The 27,439-nt window shown below is 39.4% G+C and overlaps 1 non-coding gene across 1 annotated transcript; it reads right to left on the bottom strand.

Annotated features, from left to right (window-relative positions):
- Window positions 1-18,680: 18,680 nt before the first annotated feature.
- LOC112759994 (small nucleolar RNA R71) lies at window positions 18,681-18,788 on the bottom strand. Its single transcript, XR_003180453.1, has one exon. It is a non-coding gene; the product is annotated as a small nucleolar RNA R71 (small nucleolar RNA).
- Between the last annotated feature and the right edge of the window lie 8,651 nt (window positions 18,789-27,439).

Here is a 27,439-nt window from a genome sequence, read left to right on the forward strand (position 1 = left end):
GAAAGCAATGCATATGTTCTGTACTTGAAATTAGAATGCATGAATATATGGAAAACATGCTTAATGGATAGTTAGAGGTGGTATTATGATTACATGGATTGTCTAAGTTAGGTGGAAAGTTTAAGTTAATTAAGGATTCAAATTTTAGTCCACTTGGCCAAATACAATCCTACCTTGACCCTAACCCCATTACAACCCTTAAAAGACCTCTTGATATGTGTATCTGTGCATTAAATTTTTGTTGATTGTTAGATGAAGAGCAAGCCTTAGAAAGCAAGGTTAGTAGAGAATTGAGAGAATCGAACCTCAAACACTTGAGTGATTAGAGCGTATACACTTCCGGTGAGGTTCGATGCTCAATCCCTTGTTCCCTGCTTTCATGAGCTATTTTCTTCTTGCAAGTCTATTTGTACTTCATTTCATGATTTGAATTAGTGAAATCCAGTTCATATTTCTTCTTGAAGGATTTATTTACTTTTAACTAAGTAGGTAGAAACATTTTGCATGTAGTTACATTCACATAGATAGGTTGCATTGCATACTCTCTATCATTCCTCTTCACTTCTTTATAGCTTCTGTTAAGCTTAGCATGAGGACATGCTAATGTTTAAGTGTGGGGAGGTTGATAAACCACTATTTTATGGTTTATCTTGTGCTCAATTGAGTGGTTTTTATCAACTCTTTACTCACTTATTCAAACTAATCGCATGCTTTATGTTTTCCTTCCTGATTTTGTGCTATGATTGAAAACATGCTTCTTTGGCCTTTATATTGCTAATATTAATCCTCTCTTATCACCATTAGATGCCTTGATATGTGTGTTAAGTGTTTTCAGAGATTACAGGGCAGGAATGGCTTGGAGGATGAAAAGGAAGCATGCAAAAGTGGAAGGAATACAAGAAACTGAAGGAACTGCTAAAGCTGTCCAGCCTAACCTCTCTGCACTCAAACAGTCATAACTTGAGCTACAGAGGTCCAAACGATGCGGTTCTAGTTGCGTTGGAAAGCTAACGTCCGGGACTTCGATTTTTTATATAATTTGTCATAGCTGCCCCGAAGTTAGGTGACTCGAACGTGTGAATGACGCGCCTGCGTTGCATCTGCGAACTTCAATCCACGCTAACGCGTGGATGACGCCTCCGCGTCACTTTTCCGCCACTTGAACATACCAGAATATGCTGGGGGCAATTTCTGGGCTGTTTTTGGCCTATTTTTCGGCCCGAAAAATACATATTAGAGACTATAAAGTGGGAGAATGCATCCATTCATCAACAAGCTTTCATATTCACAATTTTAGGATTTAGATGTAGTTTTTAGAGAGAGAGGTTCTCTCCTCTCTCTTAGGATTAGGATTCCTCTTAAAGGAATTAGGATTTCAACTTTATTATTTCAACTTACAACTTCAATCACAGGTTCAATGTTTCTTTTATTTAATTTTACAATTTAATTTATGAACTTTTCCATGTTAAGATTTGAATATTTTACTTAATATAATTGAGGTATTTCAGATTTATCACTTCTTCTATTGTTTGTTATTAATTGATGTTCTAAGTTAGATCCTAACTTGATTTTGGAGTTGATTGATATTTGGAGACCCTTGAGTTGAATTACTCAAGAGTTAAATTATAATTGGGTTTATTGTTGGCTGGCTCTCTAGTCACTAACGCTAATCCTTCCCAAGGGAGAGGATTAGAACTTGTGAATAGAAGTAGTTACTTGACTTTCTTTTACTTTACTTGGTAAAGGATAACCAAGTAGAAGCAACCTTCAATTATCAATTGATCTTAAGAAAAATCCAACAAGGATAGAACTTCCGATTAATCTTCTCCGGGTCAAGGCTTTTAAATTAATTACATAAAATCTCTTATTTATTTTTATTGCTTTAATTTATAAATATACCTGTGCCCATTGCCCAAACTTCAAAGCCCCCAATTTACAAGACTCATAACCAATAATAAGAACATACTTCCCTACAATTCCTTGAGAAGACGACCCGAGGTTTAAATACTCGGTTATCAATTTTAAAGGGTTTTGTTACTTGTGACAACCAAAACTTTTGTAAGAAAGGTTGATTGCTTGGTTTAGTAACTATACTTGAAACGAGAGTTTACTATAACTTCTAAACCATCAGTCTTCAGTTCTTCAGTCACTGTTGTGCCCAATGAGAAGAATGAGCTGATACCTACCAGAACAGTGACTGGCTGGCGCATGTGCATCGACTATAGGAAGCTTAATGAAGCCACCAGGAAGGATCATTTCCCCTTACCTTTCATGGATCATATGCTTGAAAGATTGGCAGGACATGAGTATTATTGCTTCTTGAACGGTTATTCTGGCTGCAACCCCCCAAGGACCAAGAAAAAACTTCATTTACTTGTCCATATGGTGTCTTTGCTTATAGAAGAATGCCCTTTGGATTGTGCAATGCACCTGCAACATTCCAAAGGTGCATGCTCTCCACATTTTCAAACATGATTGAAAGATTTATTGAAGTGTTTATGGATGACTTCTCTGTATTTGGTAACTCATATTCTAATTGCTTACACCACTTAGCCCTAGTGCTAAAGAGATGCCAAGAAACCAACCTTGTTTTAAATTGGGAAAAATGCCATTTCATGGTTACAAAAGGGGTGGTTCTTGGTCATAAGATCTCAAAAAGGGGCATAGAGGTGGACAAGGCTAAGGTGGAGGTAATTGAAAAGTTACCTCCACCTTGCAATGTCAAGGCAGTTTGAAGTTTTCTAGGACATGCTGGCTTCTACAGGAGGTTCATTAGAGACTTCTCCAAGGTTGCCAAACCTCTGAGCAACCTACTTGTCTCTAATGTACCTTTTGTTTTTGATAATGAATGCATGTTAGCTTTTGAAGAACTTAAAAACAAACTCTCCTCTGCACCTATTATAGCACCACCATGCTGGGATTTACCTTTTGAGTTGATGTGTGATGCATCAGATTTTGCTGTGGGGACTGTTTTAGGACAGAGGAAGGACAAATTGGTGCATGTCATTTATTATGCTAGCAAGGTTCTTAATGAGAATAAAAGGAACTCTACCACTACAGAGAAGGAATTACTTGCCATTGTCTTTACTTTTGATAAATTTAGATCATATCTTATTGGCTCTAAAGTAATTGTATTCACTGATCATGCAACACTCAAATACTTGCTCACCAAACAAGAGTCCAAGCCCACACTAATAAGATGGATTTTGCTACTGATAAACCCATATTTTATGGTATATTTTGTGCTTAGTTTGAGTGATTTATTCAATTCTTCACCCACTTATTCATGTTAATTGCATGGTTTTACTTTCCCTTCCTTATTATGTGATGTATGTGAAAAACATGTTTCCTATGCTTTTAATTTAGTTATTTTAATTACCTTTATTTCCATTCGATGCCGTGATTAGTGTGTTGAGTAGTTTCAGATCTTCAAAGGGAGGAATGACTCAAAGGATGGAAAGGAAACATACAAAAAAGGAAGGAAATCACAAAATGGAGTCCTTGAAGAAACTGGCATCCACGCGATCGCATGGACGACACGATCGCGTGCCAAGTGCGAATCAACAGCGACGCGGCCGCATGACTGACGCGACCGCGTGGTAAGGAAAATCTCCGACCAACGCGACCGCGTGACCCACGCGGATGCGTGACAGAGGCCACGCACCAGAAATTGCAGAAAACGCTCCCAGCGATTTTTGAAGCCCTTTTTGGCCCAAATCCAAGTCCAGAAGGCATAGACCAGAGGTTATGAAGTGAGGGAAGGCATCCATTCAGGGAGAGCTCTCCACTTTAGTTTAGTTTTCATGATTTAGATTTAGTTTTGAGAGAGGTTCTCTCTTCTCTCTCTTAGGATTAGGATTTAAGACTTCTCTTAGTTTTAAGAGTGAATCTCAATCCCAGGTTTAGTGCTCCTTTACTTTAAGCTTCCCTTTTACTTTTATTCATGCCATTATTTTAGTGGATTGACTACTTTTGCTATTTAATTTATGAATTCTTCCATGTCACGGATCACTATTTTGAATTAATGTTATTTGAGGTATTTCAGTTTATGATTGCTTTAGTTTATTCATTAGTTGCAATTATTCCCATCTGAGGATAGTTTTATTCCAGTAATTTTACTCTTTTCCCTTTTGGTCTTGGTTAAGAAATCAGTAACTCAGGAGTTATCTTAGCTCAATATAATTGATAACTGTTATCTTTGCTAATTGAACTAAACTTCAATCAACCCAATCTTTTCTTAGGAAATAACTAGGATTCGAAGGTCAAACTAATTAGTCCCTTGACTTTTCTTTGCTTTAGCAAAGGTTGACTAAGTGGAATTAAGATTCAACTTTCATTATTATTGATAAAGATAATTAAGTCTGGATTTCCAATTTCTCATACCTTGCCAAAAGTTTGCTTACAGTATTTATTTATTTTAATTTCCATTTAAATTATTTGTCATATTTATTCTTTACTCTCAACCCCGATTTACAACCTTCATAGCCAATAATAAGAACATACTTCCCTGCAGTTTCTTGAGAAGACGACCCGAGGTTTGAATACTTCGGTTAACAATTTAAAAAGGGGTTTGTTACTTGTGACAACCAAAACGTTTGCACAAAAGGGATTTTTGTTGGTTTAGAGACTATATCTACAACGCGACTGTTTTTATGACATTCTTTACTGGCAAAAATCTCGATCGTCAAAATGGCGCCGTTGCCGGGGAACTGCTATTGTGTGCCTTATTATTGGTTATTGTAAATATTTTTCTTTTGCTTGTTTATTTATTTTCGTTTCTCCCTTTTTATTTTTATTTGCTACCATGAATTCTCACCCCCTCGCTTTGAGTTTGGTTCTAACCTTGTTGAAGGAAATAGAAGTTGCAGCAGGAATATGTATCAAGGTCAGACCAATCTAATCAACCCTTTAGGCAACAACACCCTCCAAGATATCATGGACAAAGACCATTCTACAATGCATATTCAGCTGATAGATATGGTGGACAACCTTGTAACTACCAACAAGTCCCACCCCGCGCCTATAGACCACCCTCTCAACATGACATCGAACCACCACACTCACAAGCTTCTTTTCGCCATTCACCACCGTATAATCCTTCCTTACCCCAGTTCCAATCCAGTCACTCCCAGGCACCACCACTTTCCTATGTATCATGTCCAAATCCATCACCCCGAGAATCAGAGGTTTGCCTCAAGGAAACAGTAAATAAACTTCAAACAACTATTCGACAACTGGAGCAAGCAGTAATTCAATTAGTTTCTAGACACATGTGGACAATCTAATGAAGAGCATAGCATGAAGGAGATATTAGAAACTCCAGTGGACAAGACAGAGCATGAATTCATACTAGAACAAGCAGAAGAAGCTATCATTGTACAAGAAGAAGAGTTGGTTGAAGATCTAGGAGACGCTGAACCTCCATGGGAATCCAGAGTTGAGGAGAACTCCGTCAAGGACGTTACAGTTGATGCTAAGGAGGATAGAGCACAATCCCCGAGGCAAGTCATTTATGAAGAACTAGACGGAATAACCCAGGACACAAATTCCCTTGATGATGATAGTCAAAAGTCAAGCTCTCTTAGTAATGAACTTGCATCCGCAAGTGAATTCTCTAAGATCGAAGAATCTTCCCCAAATAAATACGAAGATGATACAGAGGTAAATTTCTCTCAACCTCCCATCTATGACTCGAGTGATGAGGAAGACATAGAAGACTTTGACCAGGATACAGATGCATTTGAAGAATCTTGCGAAGAAGTGGAAGAATTCACAGACGAGCACAAGGGAGTAGAACTTACAGAACCACCAGAAACACCTTCCCCAAGGCCATTACCGCCTAATACAAGCTTCAAGTGGGTACAATCCTTAACCTTTAACTTTACTTATTCGCTTGAATATAGTTTACTTGAAACAGATGGCCAGCTTAGAGCTCTCTGTGGAGTAAGAGGGAAATGGCTCGTGCTCAGAGCTGGTGTACAAGGTTCAATAAGGTTCCACGCTTCAAGTTGAAGTTCACGGATTGGTATCAAGCTCAATTGAATGGATCTCGGAAAACGTTTGGTCACTATGGTGAGAACCCACTTTCTAAATCGCCCGAATGGAAAAATATAGATCAAGACGGAGGCGAATTTAAAAACAAGGCTTGGGATCCTGGAATCAATTCTGACATTTGTCACCCCGGGAGCCTGAAAATCTGTTTGAAGCTGCTCGGAAGCTTTACAAGCCTAGTTTGGGACCCCGGAGGCTATTGGCATTCCAAGCATTGGTGGAGATTTCTGGATGAATTTAAACACAAGCCACTAAAACAGGAAGCCCTTCCAATGTCTAACTTAAGGACTTTAACTAAAAGTGCTAGGTGGGAGACAACCCACCATGGTATGATCGTTCCTTTTGCAATTTTAATTTTATTTCGTTTTTTTTTTGTCTTTGAATTTTATTTTTATTTTATTGAACCTGGAATCATGCATAGCATTCACATTAAGCATTGCATTTTGCACACTGCATAAAAAAAAGGGTGCGCGATGCGACCGCATCATCCATGCGATCGCGTCAAATGGCAAACTACGCTTCCCACGCGACCGCGTCATCCACGCAGCCGCGTGACCTGGAGATCGGTGTAAAGATCCAACGTCCAGAAAGTTGGGCTGGAATCGTGCAGCCATTGTGCATCTAGCACAACATGGCCCACGCGATCGCATGCCCCATGCGATCGCGTCACATGCACACAACCAATCCCACGCGACCGTGTGAGCGACGCGATCACGTCGCATAGATTGCACAAATCCCAATAGGAGACAGAGAGTTACGCTAGAACGACGCTGGATTCATGCGTTTAGCACAATTTCCAGCGACGCGATCGCATGCCCCATGCGATCGCGTCATCCCTTCTTTTACCCCCTCCATGCGATCGCGCGCCCCACGCGATCGCGTTACCCCCATTTTCACCCCAACCACGCGACCGCGTGCCCCATGCGGCCATGTGGATTTGAATTTATAATCCCCCCCAGCCACGCGAACCCTACATTCGCGAAGCTCCCCTGAAACCCTCTCCTCCCTCTCTTCTTCTCCGATCACAACAACCACCCAACCACCATCTCCGACCACCGCCGTCCCTCGTCAACCACCCAGACACCACCGCCGCACCACCTCTCCCCATTCCTCTCTTCTTTCTTCTTTCTTCCTCTTTCTTCTTTCTCCCTCCTCCTCCGCCACTACTCCCCTCCGTGCCACCACCCACCGCCGCCAACCGTCCCAACCACAACCCCCTTCCACCAGCACTACCAACCCCTTCCCCCCTCCCTTCCCTTCTTACCCCATTAACCACCCCTCTTTCCCCCTCCTTGCCTCTGAACCGCAACCCCACCGCAGCACCACCGCCAGCCGCCGCGCCGAACGCCACTTCCACCACCCCCAGCCACCTCTCTACCCCAACCCCCTTCTTACGCCTACCAGGTTCCGCAACACGCAATCCTTTTTATCCGTTCGTAGTTTATTCTTATTTTTTCGTTTATGTTCATGTTAGGATAGTTAGATATGTATGTTGTAGTGGATTTTAGGTTGTTAGGTAGTCTAGGATGTGGTTAGTGGATTTAGGTCTGTTTATTTGCACTGTTCTTGTTTCTATTTTATCAAATCTGCAATTCTACTGTTGCTGTGTTCATATTCATATGCTGTACTTTCCTGCATTTGCTGCTCTTTACATTGAACTTTCATGTTTATATTCCGTATATGTAATTGCGAGCTTTAATTTGGATTCATATGAACTGCTTGATTGCTGTTTATTTTCCGGGAAAGTCCTATTTTAGCCGGAATGCTGCCTAAATTTCTATAAATTATTTCTGTTCATGTCTTGGTTTTGGCATTTTCAACTGTGCTTTCCTATAATTTCACCAAACCAATTCATGAATGCTTCAGCACGCATTCTTATTTTCTTTGATCTCCTGGTTCATCAACTGCAATTTTGATGTTTGATTCCTATTTTTGCTTTCTTTATCTCTATTTGAATCATCATCAAGCTGTTTTACTTGTTTGAATATGAATTACCTATAGCTTCTACCTGTGATTACTTGTTACTTGGACTATTTTTATAATGCCTCTTACTTTAACCCATTTTCACTAACTCACTAATTTTAACTCTAACCAACCAAACCTTTTCAAAACTTCTTTTTCTTACTTTTCTTTCACTTTCTTTTAACATTCTAACCAAGGCATGATGTTCATTTTTCTATTTAACTTGCATTCAATTACATTTTGGATTGTGCTTTCTTCTTTTCAGACTTTTCACTCTTATACAATCCTAAATGCACATTTTCCTTAACTCATATTCATTATCCTATTGCTCCTTTGCCACTTTGTGTTTTCTTTGATTATTTGCCTATTTGCTTTCCTATTTTTATTATATCCTGGTTTTCTGTTTTTCAGGATGTCAAATTCCCAGAGAAAGGGAAAAGGCAAGGCCACTACTGGCAAAAAGAAAAGAGGAGAAGCCTCCGTTTCTATCATCGACCTCATGCATGATGCCTCCTTGCGGGAGAAAGCCTTTACCCCGCAGGACAAGGCCGACCAGCTACTTCCCGCCACTGACCCAGTAAAGTTTGCAAACCGATACTGTGAGCTGAAGTATGCGGTGTTTGCAAACTCCAGGAACCTATACCTGGAGCAGACTTTGAAGATCCCAGAAGAACTCCAGCAATATACCTCTGATCAGATCAAACAAAGAGGCTAGTTCTTTCTGGAGAGACCTCTGACTGAGGTTAATGCATCTTGGGTTAGGGAATTCTACTGGAACTACTTCAAAACTTCCCTAGATGCAGTGAACCTCAGAGGGAAGCAGATTCTGGTTACTGAGGAGGCAATAGAAGAGGTTCTGAAACTTCTGCCTAAGACTGATCAGATAGATGGCTATCAGAAAGCTGAGGAGGATATGCGCTATATGCGATTTGACTGGGACGCAGTAAAGGCGAGGACCGCCCTTGACTCGACAGTTCCTTGGATCATGGGTCAAAACACCACCATGCCCAAAGGGATCAAGCGGATTTACCTGAACGATGAGGCTCGGCTATGGCATCAGATCTTCAGCAACTACATTATGCCGAGTACTCACGAGACTGAGATACCAGCCGCTATGATCACCCTCCTTTGGTGTGTGATGGAGGGCAAGGACCTGTACCTTCCACGCTTTATCCGGCACTATATGGCCAGGGTCCACGTCCGAGACACTCTTCCCTTTCCCTATCTGGTTACACAGCTGGGCCGTCGAGCTGACGTGCCATGGGAGGATGCTGATGAGGGCCACCTGCTGCAGAGTGCAAGAAGCTTATCCCGCACAGCAGGAACTTCCTGGCCTTGGGCTACAGACCTCCATTCCTGACTGCCACTGCTGATGATACGGCTACACCATCTGCCGGTACCTCTTCCTCCACTGCTGCACCATCCACCCCTGCCACCACCACTGCACCTCCACCTGCCACAGAGCCTGTCTATCATCTGGTGCACCGCTTGTTTTGACGACTTGACCAGATGGAGCGTCGCAACAAGCGACGCTATGAGCACCTGAAGCTGATGATACGATCCGGCGACATCCCCTCCGAGCCTGACACACCTTCTGAGGAATCTGAGGAGGAGGCGGATGCGCCAGAGGCAGAGACCCATCCCCAAGGAGAGGCCGAGCAGGCTACACCACAGGCAGAGGTTCCACATCAGATCCAGGCTGCAGATCCTGAGATCCCCATTCAAACAGCCCCTCCTCTCCAGCAGCCGGACATTCAGCCAGCCACCACAGAGACACCAGCTACCATCCCTTCCAATGATGACACCCCTTCACACCCTGCTTGAGTGAGCATCAGGGACGATGCTTCATTTTAAGTGTGGGGAGGTCGCCATCTCTGGCGTATTATCTTGGTGAACCACTACAGACTCTTTTTCTTTTATTTTGGATATTTTTTTGTATTTTTCTCTATTTTTATTTTTATTTTCTGAGTACTTATACATTGCTACTTTTATGTATTTTTACTCTATTTCTGCATCTTGCACTTTAGTTCATATCTTAGTTATTTAGTTTAGTTTGTAATTCTAACTTATTAGTGGATTAATTAGTATAGTTTACCCTTTTTATCATAAGATAGCTTAGTTTAAATTGAAAATATAAAAAGGAAGTAAGCTAGGAACTTGAACATAACAGATTTAAATCCATAAACCTTGTATATATAACATTACATCATGTAGTTAAGTTAACAACACTTCATCAAGGAGAAATATTAGAACTTTAAAGCCATTCAATATAAGTTTTACATTGAGAATAATGAGAATTTTTAACTAAACCTGCATGACATACATAAGTGATAAATGATTTTTGAGCTAGAGAATACACAGCCTGTGGGTTTTGAGCCTAATTGTATGGTTACATTCAAACCATAATTTTTATTCCTGTGTGTTCCGCCCTTCTTTTATATTCTGATGTTCTTTACTTTGCTTTAATCTATATGTCCAATTATAGAATATAGAATATAGATACATACCAAAAGAGTGATTGAGGCCATTACTTGATTTTAGCTCACTTATCCCAAAAATAATCTACCTTTCACATCACCCTTGTTAGCCCCCTTGAGCCTTTAAATCCCCTTTTATTCTATTAGCCACACTACTAGCCTAAAGCAGAAAGACAAAATAAAATCCCAAGTTGAATCCTTGGTTATCTTAAGATAGAAAATTATGAATAGTTTAAATGTGGGAAACCTATTGGGAACATGGATGATAAAAACAAAAGGTAGAAGAGTTGAAAAGAATAAAATAACTCAAACTAAGAAATTTTTGGGAAGCATGCTCATGAGAAATCAAAGTGATTAAATTACCATGTGCATTAAAAAAAATTTCAGTATTTAATAAAGGGGATACAAAAGAATTCCCCAAATGCAAAAATAAAAGCAATGCACATGGAATAAGAACAAAAGTTGAAACATGAGCATGTAACATCCAAAAGTGGGAAAAATATGGGAAAATAGGTAAAGAAGTTTTGTTTTACTAAGTATGTATGTTAGGTGAGATCTTAGTCTAATTAAGGATTCACTTATTAGCTCACTTAGCCTTATACATATATCCTTACCTTTACCATTGGCCCCATTACAACCTTAATTAAAGACCTCATGATTTTTGGTATGACTGTATTCTATAATTGTTGATTGGTTAGATGAAGAACAAAGTTATAGAAAGGAAGAATAAAAAGAGGAATAGAGTGATTAACCCAATAAACACTGAGTGACTAGAGAGTAAACACAAATCCAGTGAGGGTTCAATAGCTCATTAACATTTATCTCTGTTTGAATTATCTAATTGTCTTGCAAGTTCACAAAATGCTTTTTCTCCCATCTCAATTGTAAAAGTGCTTATTGATTATAAGGCTTGGCTATATATACATATATGACTCCTTGAGAATGTGAATTAATTTAACTACCCATAAGCTTTATATATGAGTGAATAAATTAGAATTGCATGATGCATTTAGGTAGTTGCATTTAGATTAGATTGCATTGTATAACATTCCATCACTTTAACCTTTGTTATTACCTTGGATTTAGCATGAGGACATGCTATTGTTTAAGTGTGGGGAGGTTTGATAAACCCATATTTTATGATATATTTTGTGCTTAGTTTGAGTGATTTATTCAATTCTTCACCCACTTATTCATGTTAATTGCATGGTTTTACTTTCCCTTCCTTATTATGTGATGTATGTGAAAAACATGTTTCCTATACTTTTAAATTAGTTATTTTAATTACCTTTATTTCCATTCGATGCCGTCATTAGTGTGTTGAGTGGTTTCAGATCTTCTAAGGCAGGAATGACTCAAAGGATGGAAAGGAAACATACAAAAATGGAAGGAAAGCACAAAACAGAGTACTTGAAGAAATTGGCATCCACGCGATCGCATGGACAACGCGATCTTGTGCCAAGCGCGAATCAACAGCGACGCGGCCGCATGACTGACGCGACCGCGTGGTAAGGAAAAGCTCCGAACGACGCGACCGCGTGACCCACGCAGACGCGTGACAGAGGCCACGCACCAAAATTGCAGAAAATGCTCCCAGCGATTTCTGAAGCCCTTTTTGGCCCAAATCCTAGTCCAGAAGGCATAGACCAGAGGTTATGAAGTGAGGGAATGCATCCATTCAGGGAGAGCTCTTCACTTTAGTTTAGTTTTCATGATTTAGATTTAGTTTTGAGAGAGGTTCTCTCCTCTCCCTCTTAGGATTAGGATTTAAGACTTCTCTTAGTTTTAAGAGTGAATCTCAATCCTAGGTATAATGCTCCTTTACTTTAAGCTTCCCTTTTACTTTTATTCATGCCATTATTTTAGTGGATTGACTACTTTTGCTATTTAATTTATGAATTCTTCCATGTTACAGATCACTATTTTGAATTAACGTTATTTGAGGTATTTCAGTTTATGATTGCTTTAGTTTATTCATTAGTTGCAATTATTCTCATCTGAGGATAGTTTTATTCAAGTAATTTTACACTTTTCCCTTTTGGTCTTGGTTAAGAAATCAGTAACTCAGGAGTTATCTTAACTCAATATAATTGATAACTGTTATCTTTGCTAATTGAACTGAACTTCAATCATCCCAATCTTTTCTTAGGAAATAACTAGGATTCGAAGGTCAAACTAATTAGTCCCTTGACTTTTCTTTGCTTTAGCAAAGGTTGACTAAGTGGAATTAAGATTCAACTTTCATTATTATTGATAAAGATAATTAAGTCTGGATTTCTAATTTCTCATACCTTGCCAAAAGTTTGCTTATAGTATTTATTTATTTTAATTGCCATTTAAATTATTTGTCATATTTATTCCTTACTCTTAACCCCGATTTACAACCTTCATAGCCAATAATAAGAACATACTTCCCTGCAGTTCCTTGAGAAGACGACCCGAGGTTTGAATACTTCGGTTAACAATTTAAAAAGGGGTTTGTTACTTGTGACAACCAAAACGTTTGCACGAAAGGGATTTTTGTTGGTTTCGAGACTATATCTACAATGCGACTATTTTTATGACATTCTTTACTGGCAAAAATCTCGATCGTCAGCTACTCCAATAGTTTGACATTGAAATTAAAGATAGGAGTAGAGCAGAAAACAAGGTGGCTGACCACCTATCAAGGATTCCACAAGAAGAAGATGGGGCACACCAAGTTGCAGTGAATGAAAGTTTTCCTAATGAGCAGTTGATGATGATTCAAGAGGCCCCTTGGTTCACAGACATAGCCAACTTCAAGGCTATTGGGGAACTACCAACTAACATCAATAAGAACATGAGAAAAAAGCTAATCAAAGATGCTAAACACTACATCTAGGATGAGCTCTATTTGTTCAAAAAGTGTGCTAATGGAATCTTGAGAAGGTGCATTTCCTATAAGGAAGGACAAGAAGTGCTTTGGCAATGTCATGGATCTTCATATGGAGGCCACTTTAGTAGGGAAAGAACTGCAGCCAAGGTGCTACAATGTGGGTTCTATTGGCCATCTATTTTCAAAGATGCAAAGGACTTGGTGACAAGATGTGATGAATGCCAAAGGGCTGGCAATCTACCCAAGAGAAATGAGATGCCACAAAGGTTCATAATGGAGTTAGAATTGTTTGATGTGTGGGGAATTGATTTCATGGGACCTTTCCCATCTTCCTACTCAAACAGTTATATATTGGTGGCTGTAGATTATGTGTCGAAATGGGTAGAAGCCATTGCTACTCTAACAAATGACAACAATATTGTAATGAGATTTTTGAGGAAGAATATCTTCAGTAGATTTGGAGTGCCTAGATCCCTCATCAGTAATGGAGGGACACACTTCTGCAATAAGCAACTTGAAGCACTCCTCTCTAAGTATGGAGTCAAGCACAAGGTGGCAACTCCATACCACCCACAGACCAACGGACAAGCTGAGATTTCAAATAGAGAGCTTAAAAGAATTCTTGAAAAAACTGTTGGAAGCTCAAGAAAAGATTGGTCTAAGAAACTGGATGATACATTGTGGGCCTACAAGACAGCCTTCAAAACACCTATTGGGATGTCTCCAAATCAATTGGTGTTTGGTAAGGCTTGTCACTTACCAGTTGAGCTTGAACACAGAGCATTCCGGGCTCTGAAAATGTTGAACTTTGATGAGCAAGCTGCTGGAGAAAGGAGGCTTATGCAACTGAATGAGCTGGAGGAGTTTAGGAATAAAGCATATAAGAGTGCAAAGATCTACAAAGAGAATGCAAAATGGTGGCATGATCTGAAGATAGCAAGGAGGGAGTTCACTAAAGGGCAAAAGGTGCCACTGTAAAATTCAAGACTCAAGTTCTTTCCTGGGAAGCTTAAGTCTCGATGGTCATGACCCTTCACCATCCTCAAGGTGTTCCCCTATGGCCATGTAGAACTCATGGAGGAAAAAACACAAAGGACTTTCACTGTGAATGGCCATAGACTCAAGCATTACCTAGGGGACTCACTGGATGAGAAGAACCTCAGCTAACAAAGAAAGAACATCAAGCTAATGATGATGAAGAAGCGTGATGAGCGGATAATTTATACGCTTTTTGGCATTATTTTTAGTATGTTTTTAGTAGAATCTAGTTACTTTTAGGGATGTTTTCATTAGTTTTTATGTAAAATTCATATTTCTGGACTTTACTATGAGTTTGTGTGTTTTTCTGTGATTTCAGGTATTTTCTGGCTGAAATTGAGGGACTTGAGCAAAAATCAGATTCAGAGGTTGAAGAAGGACTGCTGATGCTGTTGGATTCTGACCTCCCTGCACTCAAAGTAGATTTTGCAGAGCTACAGAACTCAAAATGGCGCGCTTCTAATTGCGTTGGAAATTAGACATCCAGGGCTTTCCAGCAATATATAATAGTTCATACTTTAGCCGAGTTTAGATGACGTAAAAGGGCGTTGAACGCCAGTTCTACGCTGCTGTCTGGAGTTAAACGCCAGAAACACGTCACAAGCCAGAGTTGAACGCCAAAAATACGTTACAAACTGGCGTTCAACTCCAAGATTGACCTCTACACGCGTAACATTCAAGCTCAGCCCAAGCACACACCAAGTGGGCCCCGGAAGTGGATTTATGCATCAATTACTTACTTCTGTAAACCCTAGTAACTAGTTTATTATAAATAGGACTTTTTACTACTGTATTGATCATCATCTTTGATAAGTTTTATGCTATCTTAGAATTTCATGGGGGCTGGCCATTCGGCCATGCCTGAACCATTATCACTTATGTATTTTCATACGGTAGAGTTTCTGCACTCCATAGATTAAGGTGTGGAGCTCTGCTGTTCCTTAAAGATTAATGCAAAGTACTACTGTTTTTCTATTCACTTCAACTTATTCCGCTTCTAAGATATTCATTCGCACTTCAACCTGAATGTGATGAACGTGACAATCATCATCATTCCCTATGAATGCATGCCTGACAACCACTTCCGTTCTACCTTAGATTGAATGAGTATCTCTTGGATCTCTTAATCAGAATCTTCGTGGTATAAGCTAGATTGATGGCGGCATTCATGAGAGTCCGGAAAGTCTAAACCTTGTCTGTGGTATTCCGAGTAGGACTCTGGGATTGAATGACTGTGACGAACTTCAAACTTGCGAGTGCTGAGCGTAGTGACAGACGCAAAAGGAGGGTGAATCCTATTCCAGTATGATCAAGAACCTCAGATGATTAGCCGTGCTGTGACAGAGCATTTGGACCATTTTCACAAGAGGATGGGATGCAGCCATTGACAAGGGTGATGCCTCCAGACGATTAGCCATGCAGTGACAGGGCATCGGACCATTTTCCAGAGAGGATAAAAAGTAGCCATTAACAACGGTGATGTCCTTACATAAAGCCAGCCATGGAAAGGAGTAAGATTGATTGGATGAAGACAGCAGGAAAGCAGAGGTTCAGAGGAACGAATGTATCTCTATACGCTTATCTGAAATTCTAACCAATGATATACATATGTATTTCTATCCTTATTTTCTATTTATTATTAATATTCGAAAACTCCATAACTATTTTATATCCGCCTGACTAAGATTTACAAGGTGACCATAGCTTGCTTCATACCAACAATCTCCGTGGGATCGACCCTTACTCACGTAAGGTTTATTACTTGGACGACCCAGTGCACTTGCTGGTTAGTTGTATCGAAGTTGTGAATGAAAAACGATTTATTAAGACGTGCGTGCAGAGTTTCTGGCGCCGTTGCCTGAGATCACAATTTCGTGCACCAAGTTTTTGGCGCCGTTGCCGGGGATTGTTCGAGTTTGGACAACTGACGGTTCATCTTGTTGCTCAGATTAGGTAATTTTCTTTTTGTTTTATTTTCAAAAATTTTTCAAAAACCTTTTAAAAATTTCTCATCTGTTTTCAAAAAAATATAATAAATAAATCTTTTCAAAAATATATTTTTCTTCAGAATTTTTAAGAATGAATTCTAGAGTTTCATGAAGCATGTTGAAGCCTGGCTGGCTGTAAAGCCATGTCTAATTCTTTTGGATTGGGGCTTCCAACCATCAGCATAGAGGCAAGTTAATTGGAATGTCAGCCGTGGCATGTCTGAGTTACATACTAAAGCTTGGCTGGCTATTAAGCCATGCCTAACCCTCGGATTGGAGCTTTAGACTAAGAATACAAGATTCCTGAAATTCATATTAAAAAAATTTTGAAATCCTTATTTTCTTTTTCCTATATTTTTTTTCGAAAAAAATATACAAAAATCCAAAAAAATTAGAAAATCATAAAAATAAAAAAAATTTTGTGTTTCTTGTTTGAGTCTTGAGTCAAGTTGAAAGTTTGGTGTCAATTGCATATTCATCTTGCATTTTTCGAAAAATTCATGCATTCATAGTGTTCTTCATGATCTTCAAGTTGTTCTTGGTAAGTCCTCTTGTTTGATCTTGATGTTTTCATGTTTTGTGTCTTTTCTTGTTTTTCATATGCATTCTTGCATTCATAATGTCTATACATGAAAAATTTTTAAGTTTGGTGTCTTGCATGTTTTCTTTGCATTAAAAATTTTTCAAAAATAAGTTCTTGGTGTTCATCTTGATCTTCAAAGTGTTCTTGGTGTTCATCTTGACATTCATAACGTTCTTGCATGCATTCATTGTTTTGATCTAAAAATTTTCATGCATTGCATCATTTTCATGTTTTTCTCTCTCATCAAAAAAATTCAAAAAATCAAAAAAATATCTTCCCCTTTTTCTCTCTTAAAATTTCAAAAATTAGATTTGACTTTTTCAAAAATTTTTAAAATCTAGTTGTTTTTATGAGTCAAATCAAATTTTTAATTTAAAAATCTTATCTTTTTCAAAATCTTTTTCAAAAATCAAATCTTTTTTATTTTTCTTATTTATTTTCGAAAATTTTAAAATTTTTTTTCAAAAATCTTTTTCTTGTCTTTATCTCCTAATTTTCGAAAATAACATCATCAATGAATGTTTTGATTCAAAAATTTCAAGTTGGTTACTTGCTTGTTAAGAAAGATTCAAACTTTGAGTTCTAGAATCATATCTTGTGATTTCTTGTGAATCAAGTCATTAATTGTGATTTTAAAAATCAAATCTTTTTCAAAACTAATTTCAATCATATCTTTTCAAAAATACCTCTTTATCTTATCTTTTTCAAAATTTGATTTTAAAATATCCTTTCTAACTTCTTATCTTCTTATCTTTTCAAAATTGATTTTCAAATTTGTTTCAAGTGACTAACTTAACTTTTTGTTTGTTTCTTATCTTTTTCAAAACTACCTAACTAACTCTCTCTCTCTAATTTTCGAAAATATCTTCCCTCTTTTTCAAAATTTCTTTTTAATTAACTAATTATTTTAATTTTTGATTTTAATTCTCGAAAATTACTAACCTTTTTCAAAAACTATTTTCGAAAATCACTAACTCTTTTTCAAAAATTATTTTTGAAAATTCTCTCTCTCTCTTATCTCCTTCTATTTATTTATTCATCTACTAACACTTCATCTCACCCAAATTCGAACCCCCTCTTCCATCTGTGTTCGAATTTTTTCTTCTCCTTCTCTTCTACTCACACAGGGACCTCTATACTGTGGTAAAAAGGACCCCTATTATTATTATTTTTCTGTCCCTCTTTTTCATATGAGCAGGAGCAAGGACAAGAACATTCTTGTTGAAGCAGATCCAGAACTTGAAAGGACTCTGAAGAGGAAACTAAGAGAAGCTAAATTACAACAATCCAGCAAGCACCTTTCAGAAATTTTCGAACAAGAAGAAGAGATGGCAGCCGAAAATAATAATAATGCAAGGAGGATGCTTGGTGACTTTACTGCACCTAATTCCAATTTACATGGAAGAAGCATCTCCATTCCTGCCATTGGAGCAAACAATTTTGAGCTTAAACCTCAATTAGTTTCTCTAATGCAGCAGAACTGCAAGTTTTATGGACTTCCATTTGAAGATCCTTTTCAGTTCTTAACTGAATTCTTGCAGATATGTGATACTGTTAAGACTAATGGAGTAGATCCTGAAGTCTACAGACTCATGCTTTTCCCTTTTGCTGTAAGAGACAGAGCTAAAGTATGGTTGAACTCTCAACCTAAGGATAGCCTGAACTCTTAGGATAAGCTGGTCAAGGCTTTCTTAGCTAAGTTCTTTCCTCCTCAAAAGCTGAGTAAGCTTAGAGTGGATATTCAGACCTTCAGACAGAAAGAAGGTGAATCCCTCTATGAAGCTTGGGAGAGATACAAAGAACTGACCAAAAAGTGTCCTTCTGACATGCTTTCTGAATGGACCATCCTGGACATATTCTATGATGGTCTGTCTGAATTAGCTAAAATGTCATTGGATACCTCTGCAGGTGGATCCATTCACTTAAAGAAAACACCTGCTGAAGCTCAAGAACTCATTGACATGGTTGCTAATAACCAGTTCATGTACACTTTTGAGAGGAATCCTGTGAGTAATGGGACGCCTATGAAGAAGAGAGTTCTTGAAACTGATACTCTGAATGCCATATTGGCTCAGAATAAAATATTGACTCAGCAAGTCAATATGATTTCTCAGAGTCTGAATGGAATGCAAGCTGCATCCAACAGTACTCAAGAGGCATCTTTTGAAGAAGAAGCTTATGATCCTGAAAACTCTGCAATAGCAGAGGTGAATTATATGGGTGAACCTTATGGAAATACCTATAACCCCTCATGGAGAAATCACCCAAATCTCTCATGGAAGGATCAACAAAAGCCTCAACAAGGCTTTAATAATGGTGGAAGAAATAGGTTTAGCAATAGCAAGCCTTTTCCATCATCCACTCAGCAACAGACAGAGAACTCTGAACAAAATACCTCTAATTTAGCAAACTTAGTCTCTGATCTATCTAAGGCCACTATAAGTTTCATGAATGAAACAAGGTCCTCCATTAGAAATTAGGAGGCACAAGTGGGCCAGCTGAGTAAAAAGATCACTGAAATCCCTCCTAGTACTCTCCCAAGCAATACAGAAGAAAATCCAAAAGGAGAGTGCAAGGCCATTGACAAAGTCAACACTGCCGAACCTGGAGAGGAAGGGGATGACGTAAATCCCAGGGAGGAAGATCTCCTGGGATGTCCAGTGATCAATAAGGAGTTTCCTTTTGAGGAACCAAAGGAATCTGAGACTCATCTAGAGACTATAGAGATTCCATTGAACCTCCTTATGCCCATCATAAGCTCTGACGAGCATTCATCTTCGGAAGAGAATGAGGATGTTACTGAAGAGCAAGTTACCAAGTACCTTGGTGCAATCATGAAGCTAAATGCCAAATTATTTGGTATTGAGACTTGGGAAGATGAACCTCCCTTGTTCACCAATGAACTAAGTGATCTGGATCAACTGACATTGCCTCAGAAGAAACAGGATCCTGGAAAGTTCGTAATACCTTGTACCATAGGCAACATGATCTTTGAAAAGGCTCTGTGTGACCTTGGTTCAGGGATAAACCTCATGCCCCTCTCTGTAATAGAGAAACTGGGAATCTTTGGGGTGTAAGCTACTAAAATCTCATTAGAGATGGCAGACAAGTCAAGAAAACAGGCTTATGGACAAGTAGAGGACGTGTTAGTAAAGGTTGAAGGCCTTTACATCCCTGCTGATTTCATAATCCTTGATACTGGGAAGGATGAAGATGAATCCATCATCCTTGGAAGACCTTTCCTAGCCATAGCAAGAGCTGTGATTGATGTTGACAGAGGTGAATTAGTCCTTCAATTGAATGAGGACTCCCTTGTGTTTAAAACTCGAGGTCATCCTTCTGTAAACATGGAGAGGAAGCATAAAAAGCTTCTCTCAAAACAGAGTCAACCAGAGCCCCCCACAGTCAAACTCTAAGTTTGGTGTTGGGAGGCCACAACCAAACTCTAAGTTTGGTGTTGAACTCCCATATCCAAACTCTAAGTTTGGTGTTGGAAAGTCTCAACAATGCTCTGAACATCTGTGAGGCTCCATGAGAGCCCACTGTCAAGCTATTGACATTAAAGAAGCGCTTGTAGGGAGGCAACCCAATTTTTATTTATCTAATTTTATTTTTCTTGTTCTTTCATGTTTTATTAGGTTCATGAACATGTGGAGTCACAAAATAAATATAAAAATTGAAAACAGAATCAAAAATAGCAGAAGAAAAATCACACCCTAGAGGAAGACCTTACTGGCGTTTAAACGCCAGTAAGAAGCATCTGGCTGGCGTTCAACGCCAGAACAGAGCGTGGTTCTGGCGCTGAATGCCCAAAATGGGTAGCATCTGGGCGTTTGAATGCCAGAATTGCACCCTGGAGAAGAGCTGGCGCTGAACGCCCAGAACAACCATGGTTCTGGCGTTCAACGCCAAAAATGGGCAACAAATGGGCGTTCAACGCCCAGAACAAGCACCAATCTGGCACTGAACGCCTAGAGTTGTGTGCAAGGGCATTTTGCATGCCTAATTTGGTGCAAGGTTGTAAATCCTTGAACACCTCAGGATCTGTGGACCCCACAGGATCACCTCAGGATCTGTGGACCCCACAGGATCCCCACCTACCTCTACTCACTTCTTCTCACCCCTCTTTCACACAATCCCATAAACACTCTTCCCCAAAATTCTTCACTAATCACCTCAATCTCTCTTCCCTATAACCACTTCACCACTCACATCCATCCACTCTTCCCCATAAACCTAGCTCATAAACCCCACCTACCTTCAAAATTCAAAATCAATTTCCCACCCTTATGGCCGAACCTTACCCCCCTCCCTTCCCTATATAAAGCCCTCCATTCTTCTTCATTTTCACACAACACAACCCTCTCTTCCCCTTCTTGGCCGAATACACCCCTCCCCCCTCTCCACCATATTTTCTTCTTCTTCTTCATCTATTCTTTCTTCTCTTGCTCGAGGGCGAGCAATATTCTAAGTTTGGTGTGGTAAAAGCATAAGCTTTTTATTTTTCCATTACCATTGATAGCACCCAAGACCGGAGAATCCTCTAGAAAAGGGAAAGGGAAGACAAAAGCTTCCACCTCCGAGTCATGGGAGATGGAAAGATTCATCTCCAAAGCTGATCAAGACCACTTCTATGATGTTGTGGCCAAGAAGAAGGTGATCCCCGAGGTCCCTTTCAAGCTCAAGAAGAATGAGTATCCGGAGATCCGACATGAAATCCAAAGAAGAGGTTGGGAAGTTCTAACAAACCCCATCCAACAAGTCGGCATCCTAATGGTTCAAGAGTTCTATGCCAATGCATGGATCACTTGGAACCATGATCAAAGTAAGAACCCAAACCTAAAGAATTATATTACAATGGTTCGGGGGAAATACTTAGATTTTAGTCTGGAAAATGTGAGGTTGGCGTTTAACTTGCCAATGATGCAAGGAGATGCACGCCCCTACACTAGAAGGGTCAACTTTAATCAAAGGTTGGACCAAGTCCTCATGGACATATGTGTGGAAGAAGCTCAATGGAAGATTGACTCCAAAGGCAAGCCGGTTCAATTAAGAAGACTGGACCTCAAGCCTGTGGCTAGAGGATGGTTGGAATTCATCCAACGCTCCGTCATCCCCACTAGCAACCGATATGAAGTTACTGTGGATCGGGCCATCATGATTCATAGCATCATGATTGGAGAGGAAGTAGAAGTTCATGAAGTCATCTCCCTTGAACTCTACAAAATAGCCGAAAAGCCCTCTCCTGGGGTAAGGCTAGCTTTTCCTCATCTTATTTGCCATCTATGTTACTCAGTTAGAGCTTTCATAGAAGGAGACAATCCCATTGAGGAAGAGAAGCCCATCACTAAGAAAAGGATGGAGCAAGCAAGAGAGCCCATTCATGGATCTCAAGAGACGCATGAAGCTCATCACCATGAGATCCGGGAGATGCCTCAAATGCATTTTCCTCCACAAAACTATTGGGAGCAAATCAACACCTCCCTAGGAGAATTAAGTTCCAACATGGGACAATTAAGGGTGGAACATCAAGAGCACTCCATCATCCTTCATGAAATTAGAGAAGATCAAAAAGCAATGAGGGAGGAGCAACAAAGACAAGGAAGAGACATAGAAGAGCTCAAGGACATCATTGGTTCCTCAAGAAGGAAATGCCACCATCACTAAGGTGGACTCATTCCTTGTTCTTACATTCTTTGTTTTTCGTTTTCTCTATGTTAAGTGCTTATCCATGTTTGTGTCTTCATTACATGATCATTAGTAGTTAGTAACTATGTCTTAAAGTTATGAATGTCCTATGAACCCATCACCTCTCTTAAATGAAAACTGTTTTAATTCAAAAGAACAAGAAGTACATGAGTTTTGAATTTATCCTTGAACTTAGTTTAATTATATTGATGTGGTGACAATGCTTCTTGTTTTCTGAATGAATGCTTGAACAGTGCATATGTCTTTTGAAGTTGTTGTTTAAGAATGTTAAATATGTTGGCTCTTGAAAGAATGATGATAAGGAGACATGTTATTTGATAATCTGAAAAATCATAAAAATGATTCTTGAAGCAAGAAAAAGCAGCAAAGAACAAAGCTTGCAGAAAAAAAAAGGAAAAAATTAGCGAAAAAATAGAAAGAAAAAGAAAAAGCAAGCAGAAAAAGCCAAAAGCTCTTAAAACCAAGAGGCAAGAGCAAAAAGCCAGTAACCCTTAAAACCAAAAGGCAAGGGCAATAAAAAGGATCCCAAGGCTTTGAGCATCAGTGGATAGGAGGGACTAAAGGAATAAAATCCTGGCCTAAGCGGCTAAACCAAGCTGTCCCTAACCATGTGCTTGTGGCGTGAAGGTGTCAAGTGAAAACTTGAGACTGAGCGGTTAAAGTCAAGGTCCAAAGCAAAAGAAGAGTGTGCTTAAGAACCCTGGACACCTCTAATTGGGGACTTTAGCAAAGCTGAGTCACAATCTGAAAAGGTTCACCCAGTTATGTGTCTGTGGCATTTATGTATCCGGTGGTAATACTGGAAAATAAAGTGCTTAGGGCCACGGCCAAGACTCATAAAATAGCTGTGTTCAAGAATCATCATACTGAACTCTGAGTTCCTAAAGATGCCAATCATTCTGAACCTCAATGGATAAAGTGAGATGCCAAAACTATTCAAGAGGCAAAAAGCTACAAGTCCCGCTCATTTGATTGGAGCAATGTTTCATTGATAGTTTGGAATTTATAGTATATTCTCTTTTTTTTATCCTATTTGATTTTCAGTTGCTTGGGGACAAGCAACAATTTAAGTTTGGTGTTGTGATGAGCGGATAATTTATACGCTTTTTGGCATTGTTTTTAGTATGTTTTTAATAGAATCTAGTTACTTTTAGGGATGTTTTTATTAGTTTTTATGTTAAATTCATATTTTTGGACTTTACTATGAGTTTGTGTATTTTTCTATGATTTCAGGTGTTTTCTGGCTGAAATTGAGGGACTTGAGCAAAAATCAGATTCAGAGGTTGAAGAAGGACTGCTGATGCTGTTGGATTCTGACCTCCCTATACTCAAAGTAGATTTTATGGAGCTACAGAACTCAAAATGGCGCGCTTTCAATTGCGTTGGAAAGTAGACATCCAGGGCTTTCCAGAAATATATAATAGTCCATAATTTGGCCGAGGTTAGATGACGTAAAAGGGCGTTGAACGCCAGTTCTACGCTGTTGTCTGGAGTTAAACGCCAGAAACACGTCACAAGCCAGAGTTGAACGCTAGAAATACGTTACAAACTGGCGTTCAATTCTAAGATTGACCTCTACACGTGTAACATTCAAGCTCAGCCCAAGCACACACCAAGTGGGCCCCAGAAGTGGATTTATGCATCAATTACTTACTTCCGTAAACCCTAGTAACTAGTTTATTATAAATAGGACTTTTTACTATTGTATTGATCATCATCTTTGATCAGTTTTATGCTATCTTAGACTTTCATGGGGGCTGGCCATTCGGCCATGCCTGAACCATTATCACTTATGTATTTTCATACGGTAGAGTTTCTGCACTCCATAGATTAAGGTGTGGAGCTCTGCTGTTTCTCAAAGATTAATGCAAAGTACTACTATTTTTCTATTCACTTCAACTTATTCCGCTTCTAAGATATCCATTTGCACTTCAACATGAATGTGATGAACGTGACAATCATCATCATTCCCTATGAAAGCGTGCCTGACAACCACTTCCGTTCTACCTTAGATTGAATGAGTATCTCTTGGATCTCTTAATCAGAATCTTCGTGGTATAAGCTAGATTGATGGCGGCATTCATGAGAATCTGAAAAGTCTAAACCTTGTCTGTGGTATTCCGAGTAGGACTCTGGGATTGAATGACTGTGACGAACTTCAAACTCGCGAGTGCTGGGCGTAGTGACAGACGCAAAAGGAGGGTGAATCCTGTTCTAGTATGATCGAGAACCTCAGATGATTAGTCGTGCTGTGACAGAGCATTTGGACAATTTTCACAAGAGGATGGGATGCAGCCATTGACAAGGGTGATGCCTCCAGACGATTAGCCATGCAGTGACAGCGCATCGGACCATTTTCCAGAGAGGATAAAAAGTAGCCATTGACAACGGTGATGTCCTTACAAAAAGCCAGCCATGGAAAGGAGTAAGATTGATTGGATGAAGACAGCAGGAAAGCAGAGGTTCAGAGGAACAAATGCATCTCTATACGCTTATCTGAAATTCTAACCAATGATATACATAAGTATTTCTATCCTTATTTTCTATTTATTATTAATATTCGAAAACTCCATAACTATTTTATATCCGCCTGACTGAGATTTACAAGGTGACCATAGCTTGCTTCATACCAACAATCTCCGTGGGATCGACCCTTACTCACGTAAGGTTTATTATTTGGACGACCGAGTGCACTTGCTGGTTAGTTGTATCGAAGTTGTGAATAAAAAACGATTTATTAAGACGTGCGTACAGAGTTTCTGGCGCCGTTGCCTGAGATCACAATTTCGTGCACCAAAGCACTAGTTGGGATGCACCCCAACACTTTATATCCTTTTGATTTATTGCTTTCTTAGAAGTAGTTAAAAGTTGTCAATTTAGATAGTTTAATTTTCAGTTGAAAATTTATGTTTTCTTGCCTTCTAGAAGTAGATTGTAGATAGTGGATTAAGAATTTTTTTTCTCTGTTTTGGTAGTTAGAAGGCTCTTATATTCTATTTTCTTTTAGTTTGGAAAAGCAATTTGATGAATATATTTGCTAGTGATGAGTAATTGGGCTGAGAACTAGCTAAAAAGCTAAGTTTGGTGTGGCCACCAATTTACTTAATCTAGGCTTACCACCTTTGAACAAATCATATCTGAAGGTAAGCCCATCGATTAAGTTTAGTGTGGCCACCAATTTACTTAATCTAGGCTTACCACTTTTGAACAAATCATATCTGAAGGTAAGCCTAGAGATTAAGTTTGGTGTGGCTACCAATTTACTTAATCTAGGCTTACTACCCTTGAACAAATTATGATTGGAGGTAAGCCCAGAGATTAAGTTTGGTGTGGCCACCACCATACGAAATACCACTATCTAGCAAGCCCAATACTACTCAATCTGAAAGCATTTAATACATTGGGGAGGGCATGAACGTGGGTTAATTGTGTTCAAAAGGGGATGAAAGCTAAAGTATATGAAGGGATTGGAATTATTCTACCTTTATGAACTCATTAAAAATCCAATGATGAACCCAATTTATTATGATGCAAATGGATTAAGTTTGGTGTCCCAAGGGACACCCATCAATTGTAAATTCATTCATCCATATTAATAAGGAATGTGGAGGATTCTTTTGTTATTACTAATGGGGTTTCAGTTTTATTTTTTAGGAGAGAGAATGGGGCCTACATGATTGATAGCACACAAAGCAAAGAGGTCAAAGTATACTTGCACTTTGGAATTCAAAACATGCACGAAGCAAAGTGGGACAAGGATTGGTGCTTCTTTCCACGCTAGGCGCCACTCCCCAAGTGGGAAAACATTGAATTACCTTACTTCCCACCATTCGAACCACACTTTCCACCCCTATAAAAACCCCTACTTTTCCCACCTCTCTTCACACTTCAAACCCCAATTCACATACGAAAAGGCTCCACAAATCCTTTCTCCCTTTCACCTCTTTTCTTTTCCCCTTCCAGACTTCTTTCCTTCTTACCCTACTTCTTTCCTTTTTCTTGATTGGGACAATCAAGCTCTAAGTTTGGTGTTGGAGAAAAAATTTGTTTTCCTTGATTTCTCTTGCAACCTTCTCTAAACCTTCAAACTAGGGGTGTGCATGGTTCAGTTTTTCCATAAACTGAACTGAAACTGCACTAAACCATTTTAAATGGTTTAGAAACTGAACCAAACTGCTTTGTCATATAAGAAACTGGTTTTAAACCAGTTTATAATACAGTGCACCAGTTTAAACCAGTTCATAAAAATAAAACTGGTTTTAATTAAAAAAACCAGTTTAAACTGGTTTATGCCTAAAACTAGTTTTCACACCCTCTCTCTCCCTCTCTTCCTTTCCTCTCTCTTTCTCTCTCTCTCTCTCCTTCTTTTCTCTCTCTCTCTCCCCTTTTCTCTCCCTTCCCCTCTCTCTCTCTCTCCTACCCTCCTCTCTCTCTCCCCCTTTTCCCATTCTCTCTCTCTCTCCTCTCTCTCTCCTACCCCCCTCTCTCTCTCCCTCCTCTTTCTCTCCCCTTCCCCTCTCTCTCTCTCCCCCTCTTTCTCCCCCTTCCTCTCTCTCTCTCTCTCCCCCCTTTCCCACACTCTCTCCCTTCTCTCTCCCTCTCTTCCCTTCCTCTCTCTCTCCTTCCTCTCTCTCCCCTTTTCTCTCCCTTCCCCTCTCTCTCTCCTACCCTCCCCTCTCTCTCTCTCTCTCTCTCTCTCTCCAACCACTCTCTCTCCCCATTTTCCCATTCTCTCTCCCTTCTCCTCTCTCTCTCTCCTCTCTCTCTCCTACCC

Source organism: Arachis hypogaea, chromosome 16 (assembly GCF_003086295.3).
Source record: "Arachis hypogaea cultivar Tifrunner chromosome 16, arahy.Tifrunner.gnm2.J5K5, whole genome shotgun sequence".
Taxonomy (NCBI): domain Eukaryota; kingdom Viridiplantae; phylum Streptophyta; class Magnoliopsida; order Fabales; family Fabaceae; genus Arachis; species Arachis hypogaea.